Below are 7,211 nucleotides of genomic sequence, written 5' to 3' on the forward strand. Positions count from 1 at the left end.
TTCACGGTTCACCCATTGTGAAGTAATTACGAAAATCATCGGCTCTCACCTGCTTACGTAACAGAATGTGGGCGAATTTCTTTCCTTAGATTAGCCACTTCTTTGCCCACAGTTTTCTCTCGGACTTGCTTGGCCTGGTTACCTCCAAAACAGCCAAGGCGGACCCCCGTTTTTGTTTCTGTGTAAGATCAAGTGGAATCTCGTAGAACATAATTCAATGAACTTACGAGAAACAAATCAAAACAACGGGGCGGCTCTGTAATCGCTGAGTGCGGTCGGTCGGGACATGCATAGGCTGACACGAAATCGGTCGGTCGGCCGATAAATTGTGCGTGTCCAGAGAGGGGCCTTAAACGTCGTTTTCCGAATACCGCGGATTTATTATACATACGTCACCGTTGGTACTATTTCTTATGATTAAATGTGTGCGCGTGTGTGTGAATTCCGAAGGAAGAAACTGCTGAGGTGGTCGGTCCATATGTGATTAAATGTTAATGGCTGATAACGCACTGGAGGTAAAATCCTTCCGTAAACGCTGGGGTGAATAATAATAATAATGCAGCAGACTACATGTAATTAACCATGGATCATGGTTCGCGTGCTGCTGGAAGCCACTATATTTTTTTTTCTTCGTCTTTGCCTTTGTAATAGATTCTCGGACCACCAATGACATTTGCATTCGTCCTTGTGCAAAACTAACATGCCGTATATGGTTGTTTTCGTACTTATACCTGAGTTTTACGAAAATACGCAGTTTTAGTGATACACAGCGTTAAACATTTCTTCAAAATCGTGTCATTTTTTACTACGCCTTGTTCTGCAAGTGCCGGGAAATGTACGTAAACGTGAAACGTGCGAAAGTGAATGTTAACACTGAACTGAAGTTCCAGGTTGGCGTTGCACGTAGGTTTGTTTGTAGGTTGACAGTTTGTGCTGGCTTCTCGTTACAACTGAGGACGAAATCTGAAGGCAATGCAATAATCAACAGCGACCAACGTAACGCGGTGGGCCCTGGTTAGCAGCACTGGGAAACATTTACATCAGCGACCGTTTCCCATTTCAGTAGGTGACACGTCTCAACTGTGGCCTCAGTGTAAAAATCTAGACATCTTAATTCGAATATCTTTACGCCACTTTCGAGAAGTTTCAATTTAGATAATGATGTAGCAACTTCAGAGCTGATATACGTGTTTTTTAACGGATTAAAGTGTCTGGGATTTTTAAAGTCAACTTCACTGTCTCCTACTTTAATGACGAGTTCACGTGTCAGATGACAGTCTCCAATTGTTTTGCTCTTACACGTAACTTTTTTTTCTAATTAACATATTCTGGGCTTTCCACTCTGCATTTGCTTATTTAATTTGTTAAATGTTGGAAAAATCGAGAAATAGTAAGTACATATGGTTCATTTCCGGAGCTCAGTTGTCTGCGCATGTGTGACAAAGTTTCAAGGTCTTGTACCGTTACGCAACGCGAGCAAGCTCTCCAGCGGGACGCAGACATCCACATGTCGTCAACTGTTGCCAGGCCGCTGACACGGCGCCTCACGTACCGGTGTGCGCTTCAAGTCGGCAGCGAAACAGGTGCACAAGTGAAGAACGACAGGGCGTGGGGCGCGAACCGATCCCAGCGCTACTATCCGCCCCTGGTAACTGAGTGCTCAGCGCGACGGAACGTCGTACCTAAAGGCGCGGGTTCGATTCCCGGTTGAGTCGGAGATTTTCTCCGCTCAGGGACTGGTGTTGTCCTTATCACCATCATCATCATCTCATCCGCATCGACACGCAAGTCGCTGAAGTGACGTCAACTCGAAAGACTTGCACCAGGCGACGGGAGACTCTCGGCATCAACTCTCACAAGGGAACCTCCCCATCGCACCCCCCTCAGATTTAGTTATAAGTCGGCACAGTGGATAGGCCTTGAAAAACTGAACGCAGACCAATCGAGAAAACAGGAAGAAGTTGTGTGGAACTGTGAAAAAAATAAGCAAAATATACAAACTGAGTAGTCCATGCGCAAGATAAGGAACATCAAGGATAGTGTAAGATCAGGAGCGCCGTGGTCCCGCGGTTAGCGTGAGCAGCTGCGGAACAGTAGGTCCTTGGTTCAAGTTTTCCCTCGAGTGAAAAGTTAAATTTTTTATATAATCAACTTCGCTCTCCAAAATTCCAGGACATGTTCAGATTTGCTTGGGCATGTGCAGGATTTGACGGTCTACACACGGAAAAATTTGAAAACGTTAAAAACTTATGTTTTGACAGACCACAGGGAAAACTGTGCGACGGTGAAACTGTTGCATTCATTTGTAGCAGTTTATGTGACAAACTCTTATGTTTTCATCAGTTTTTTGGGAGTGATTATCACATCCACAAGAAAACCTAAATCGGGCAAGGTATAGGAATATTTTTACCCATTCGCCAAGTGTACAAGTTGGGCGGGTGGACAACATATTCCTGTTATGTGACGCACATGGCGTCACCATTGACTTATATAATATATCGGACGTGTTTTCCTGTGGAGGAATCGGTTGACCTATGAACTTGCGATCAAATGTTTTCGGTTCCCATTGGAGAGGCACGTCCTTTCGTCTACTAATCGCACGGTTTTGCAGTGCAGTTGCAAAACACAGACACTAAACTTATTACAGTGAACAGAGACGTCAATGAACGAACGGACAGATCATAACTTTGCGAAAATAAAGAAAATAAACTCTTCACTCGAGGGAAGACTTGAACCGAGGACTTCTCCTTCCGCAGCTGCTCACGCTAACCACGAGACCACGGCGCTCCTTGGTTCACATTATCCTTGGTGTTGCCTATTTTGCACATGGACTTCTCAGTTTGTATATTTTTTCATAGTTCCACACAACTTCTTGCCGTTTTCTCGATTGATCTGTGTTCAGTTTTTCAAGGCCTATCCACTGTGTCAACTTAAAACTAAATCTGAGGGGGGTGCGATGGGGAGGTTCCCTTGTTAGCGCGCTGGTCATGACGTCAAAACACGTGCGCTGCGGCTTCGTTTGGTGTGAACATAAACAACGTGCGTTGCGTGTGTCGTGCTGCGCTGTGTATTGTGACGCTGTGGTGCAGAAAATCCTGATACTCGAAAAAAAATAACTTGGTTTCCTTTGCTTGAAGACTTGCCGGTAGTGACCGAGGGAGGCACCGAAGTTACTGCAGAAAACTGTGGAGCCTTACGAGCAGGAGAAAGACCAGCCAAGTACTGAGAGGCAGCCAGCAGTTCCTGCCGATAAGGCTGTGGGACGAACGTCAAGAGGCCTCGGAATTAGTGCAGGAAGAGTGGTAAGCGAGTGAGTGCTACTGCAAAAGCTGGAAGGTGTAGACCTGAGCCCCAACAATTCGGAGCCGTCTGGACCAGCTACTGTATTTTCAGCGACTCTCCGAAAGAGGGAAAAGGAGCCTCACCCGGTCACCGACTCGGATTCTCTCGAGGCTGGGCCAACTCGCAGGCTCCTGTCTACAGCAGCAAACAGTATTCTACGACGAAAAGTATGGAGCGCTAGATGAACGCAAAGTATTGTTAGAAACGGTGCATTTTTTGCGGCTCGTGATTTGTGTTTGTGATGACAATCGTGAAGTTGGTTTTCGTGCTTGATTCCGGCTTCAGTAACCGTGGGAAGATGGATGGAATTGCGCCATTGTCGCCGTGAAGTGGTGAGTGAAAAGCTATGAATATCGGTTATTTATTGCATTATCTTTGTTACAAGTCGTAGAGCGAGAAGTTAAAATTTCGGTTATTACTTATTTTGTAAACTGTGTACCGTATTGTTTGCAAGGCATCGGCCTTCATCAAATGCTTATTTTCTGTTTTTTTTTTTTTTTTTTTTTTTTTTTTTTTTTTTTTTTTTTTTTTTTTTTTTGTTCCGTTGTCTGAAGCGTGTGCTTCCTTATGTTTGCATACAGGGTGATTCACAAAGGTATGCTAATATTTTAGTATGTTATTCTACAAGTAAATCTAAAGAAAAACATATAAACGTAGGTTCGCAAATGTTTACTTATGGAGTTACGGCTAATAAAAGATTTTGACTGAAATTTAGCAACTCCGCCAATATGAAGCCATCGCAGAACTACAAGAATTTAAAGTAAAGCACGATATCCATTTATTTTGTTCTTATTGACCTGGAGAATCTAATAAAACATGTCGCAGAGATATACCTGCAGTAGTTTTCCAGAGAAACAAAGAAGTAATTTCGTAAAATTTTTAATTTATTAACTACTTGGCCCACTTCCTTTTTTTTTTTTTAATTCCAGACAATTACATAAAGTTTCCAACAGAAGTTGTAGAGAATTTAATTTTGGAAAAAATGACGGTAATAACATTAACTGAAACAGTATGAATGTGTCAGATAATCTGCTTTTATTAGTACCGTAGCACATGTGAATTCACGTAAAACCAGAAAAAAAAACAAAGCTCAGTGTTAAGGAAGTTGTACGGTGTACATACAATTTCACAATGCATTCACAATAAATGTTCAAAATTGTCTCCACCGAGTTAAGTGCATGTAGCTGCATGTGTACGAACAGATTTTGTTGCTCGTTTTAGTTTAACAAGGTTGTTCTAATAATCTTTGCTTCTCTGGACGTTCTGGAAAACTACTCCAGATACACGTCTGGGACGTGTTTTATTAGATTCACAGACCAATAACAACAATATAAATCGATATCGTTCTTTACTTTAACCTCGTACAGTTTTGCGATGTATTCATATAAGCGAAGTTGCTAAATTTCAGGCTAAATCTTTTACTAGGCGTAGCTCCGTAACTAAACGTTTGCGGATATACATATGAACTTTTTTCTTTTGTTTTACATGTAGAACAACACATTAAAATATTTGCATGTCTTCGTGATCACCTTGTGTACATTACCATGCGGTTGTTTATTTGCCGTTACTGTGGTGGCAAGCCGGAAACGAATGCTTGCACGTACTGTTATTGCCCACTAGCTTACATTTACGAGATGGAACAGAAAACGCTGTCGTGTGCTATGTGGGCAGGCGCTGCTGTAGCCAGCTTAACTTGACCCAATGCGAGCTGTCAAGTGCCATCTACATCTACATCCATACTCCACATGCCACCTGACGGTGTGTGGCGGAGGGTACCTTGAGCACCTCTATCGGTTCTCCCTTCTATTCCAGTCTCGTATTGATCGTGGAAAGGATGATTGTCGGTATGGCTCTGTGTGGGCTCTAATCTCTCTGATTTTACCCTCACGGTCTCTTCGCCAGATATACGTAGGAGGGAGCAATATACTGCTTGACTCTTCGGTGAAGGTATGTTCTCGAAACTTCAACAAAAGCCCGTAGCGAGCTACTGAGCGTCTCTCCTGCAGAGTCTTCAACTGGAGTTTACCTATCATCTCCGTAACGCTTTCGCGATTACTAAATGATCCTGTAACGAAGCGCGCTGATCTCCGTTGGATCTTCTCTATGTCTTCTATCAACCCTATCTGGTACGGATCCCACACTGCTGAGCAGTATTCAAGCAGTTGGCGAACAAGCGTACTGTAACCTACTTCCTTAGGATTCTTCCAATGAATCTCAGTCTGGCATCTGCTTTACCGACGATCAACTTTATATGATCATTCCATTTTAAATCACCCCTAATGCGTACTTCCAGATAATTTATGGAATTAACTGCTTCCAGTTGCTGACCTGCTATTTTGTAGCTAAATGATAGGGGATCTTTCTTTCTATCATCATGTTGCGCCGGCGCGGCTGCAAGTAAATGTGTACACCCCGCAGTCGCACACTCGTTACGTGTATCCCTGCACAGGGGAGGCATTTTCATTGTAAGGCACTCGCCCGGTGTTGCTGAATGAATACTATATTGCAGCGCCTGTGTTGTTCAGAATTGCGGTGTATGTGTGCATGCGCTTCCAAAGGAACACTGCATCGCAATTTTGAGCAACACAGTAAGTAGAATATCGTACAACATACTTCGCATATTCGGGCATTTAATTCTCGATTAATTTTCTTCCTTATTTCAGTTGAATGTTGCCATCTTTTTTCAAACAAACTTGTAAACTTATCACCTGCTATTATGATGGTTCTTATGCGAAGACTGGAATGCTGTTTTGCGACCCACTTAGTAAATTACTAGTCTTCCATAAACAAACGGAATATTGTACTCGGTCCAGTGTGGTAATTTTTTCGGAGGTCAGCATTTTCGCTTTTGCCTGTTACCTTTATTTAAAAGTGATACCTAGCGATTGTTGTTTTGTTGTTCTTGTTGTCGTCTTCAGTCCATAGACTAGTTTGATGCAACTCTCCATGCTACTCTATCCTGTGCAAGCTTCTTCACCTCCCAGTACCTACTGCAGCCTACATCCTTCTGAATCTGCTTAGTTTATTCATCTCTTGGCCTCCCTCTACGAGTTTTACCCTCCACGCTGTCCTTGATGCCTCAGAACATGTCCTACCATCCGGTCCCTTCTTCTAGTCAAGTTGTGCCACAAACTTCTCTTCTCCCCAATCCTATTCAATACCTCCTCATTAGTTATGTGACCTACCCATCTAATCTTCAGGATTCTTCTGTAGCACCACATTTCGAAAGCTTCTATTCTCTTCTTGTCCGAACTATTTATCGTCCACGTTTCACTTCCATACATGGCTACACTCCATACAAATACTTTCAGAAACGACTTCCTTACACTTAAATCTATACTCGATGTTAACAAATTTCTCTTCTTCAGAAACGCTTTCCTTGCCATTGCCAGTCTACACTTTATATCCTCTCTACTTCGACCATCATCAGTTATTTTGCTCCTCAAATAGCAAAACTTCTTAACTACTTTAAATGTCTCATTTCCTCATCTAATTCCCTCAGCATCACCCGACTTAATTCGACTACATTCCATTATCCTCGTTTTGCTTTTGTTGATGTTCATCTTATATCCTCCCTTCAAGACACTGTCCATTCCGTTCAACTGCTCTTCCAAGTCCTTTGTTGTCTCTGACAGGATTACAATGTCATCAGCGAACCTCAAAGTTTTTATTTCTTCTCCATGGATTTTAATACCTACTACGAATTTTTCTTTTGTTTCCTTTACTGCTTGCTCAATATACAGATTGAATAACATCTCACTCCCTTCCCAACCACTGCTTCCCTTTCATGTCCCTCGACTCTTATAACTGGCATTTGCTTTCTATAGAAATTGTAAATAGCCTTTCGCTCCCTGTATTTTACCCCTGCC

Source organism: Schistocerca serialis, chromosome 4 (genome assembly GCF_023864345.2).
Source record: "Schistocerca serialis cubense isolate TAMUIC-IGC-003099 chromosome 4, iqSchSeri2.2, whole genome shotgun sequence".
Taxonomy (NCBI): domain Eukaryota; kingdom Metazoa; phylum Arthropoda; class Insecta; order Orthoptera; family Acrididae; genus Schistocerca; species Schistocerca serialis.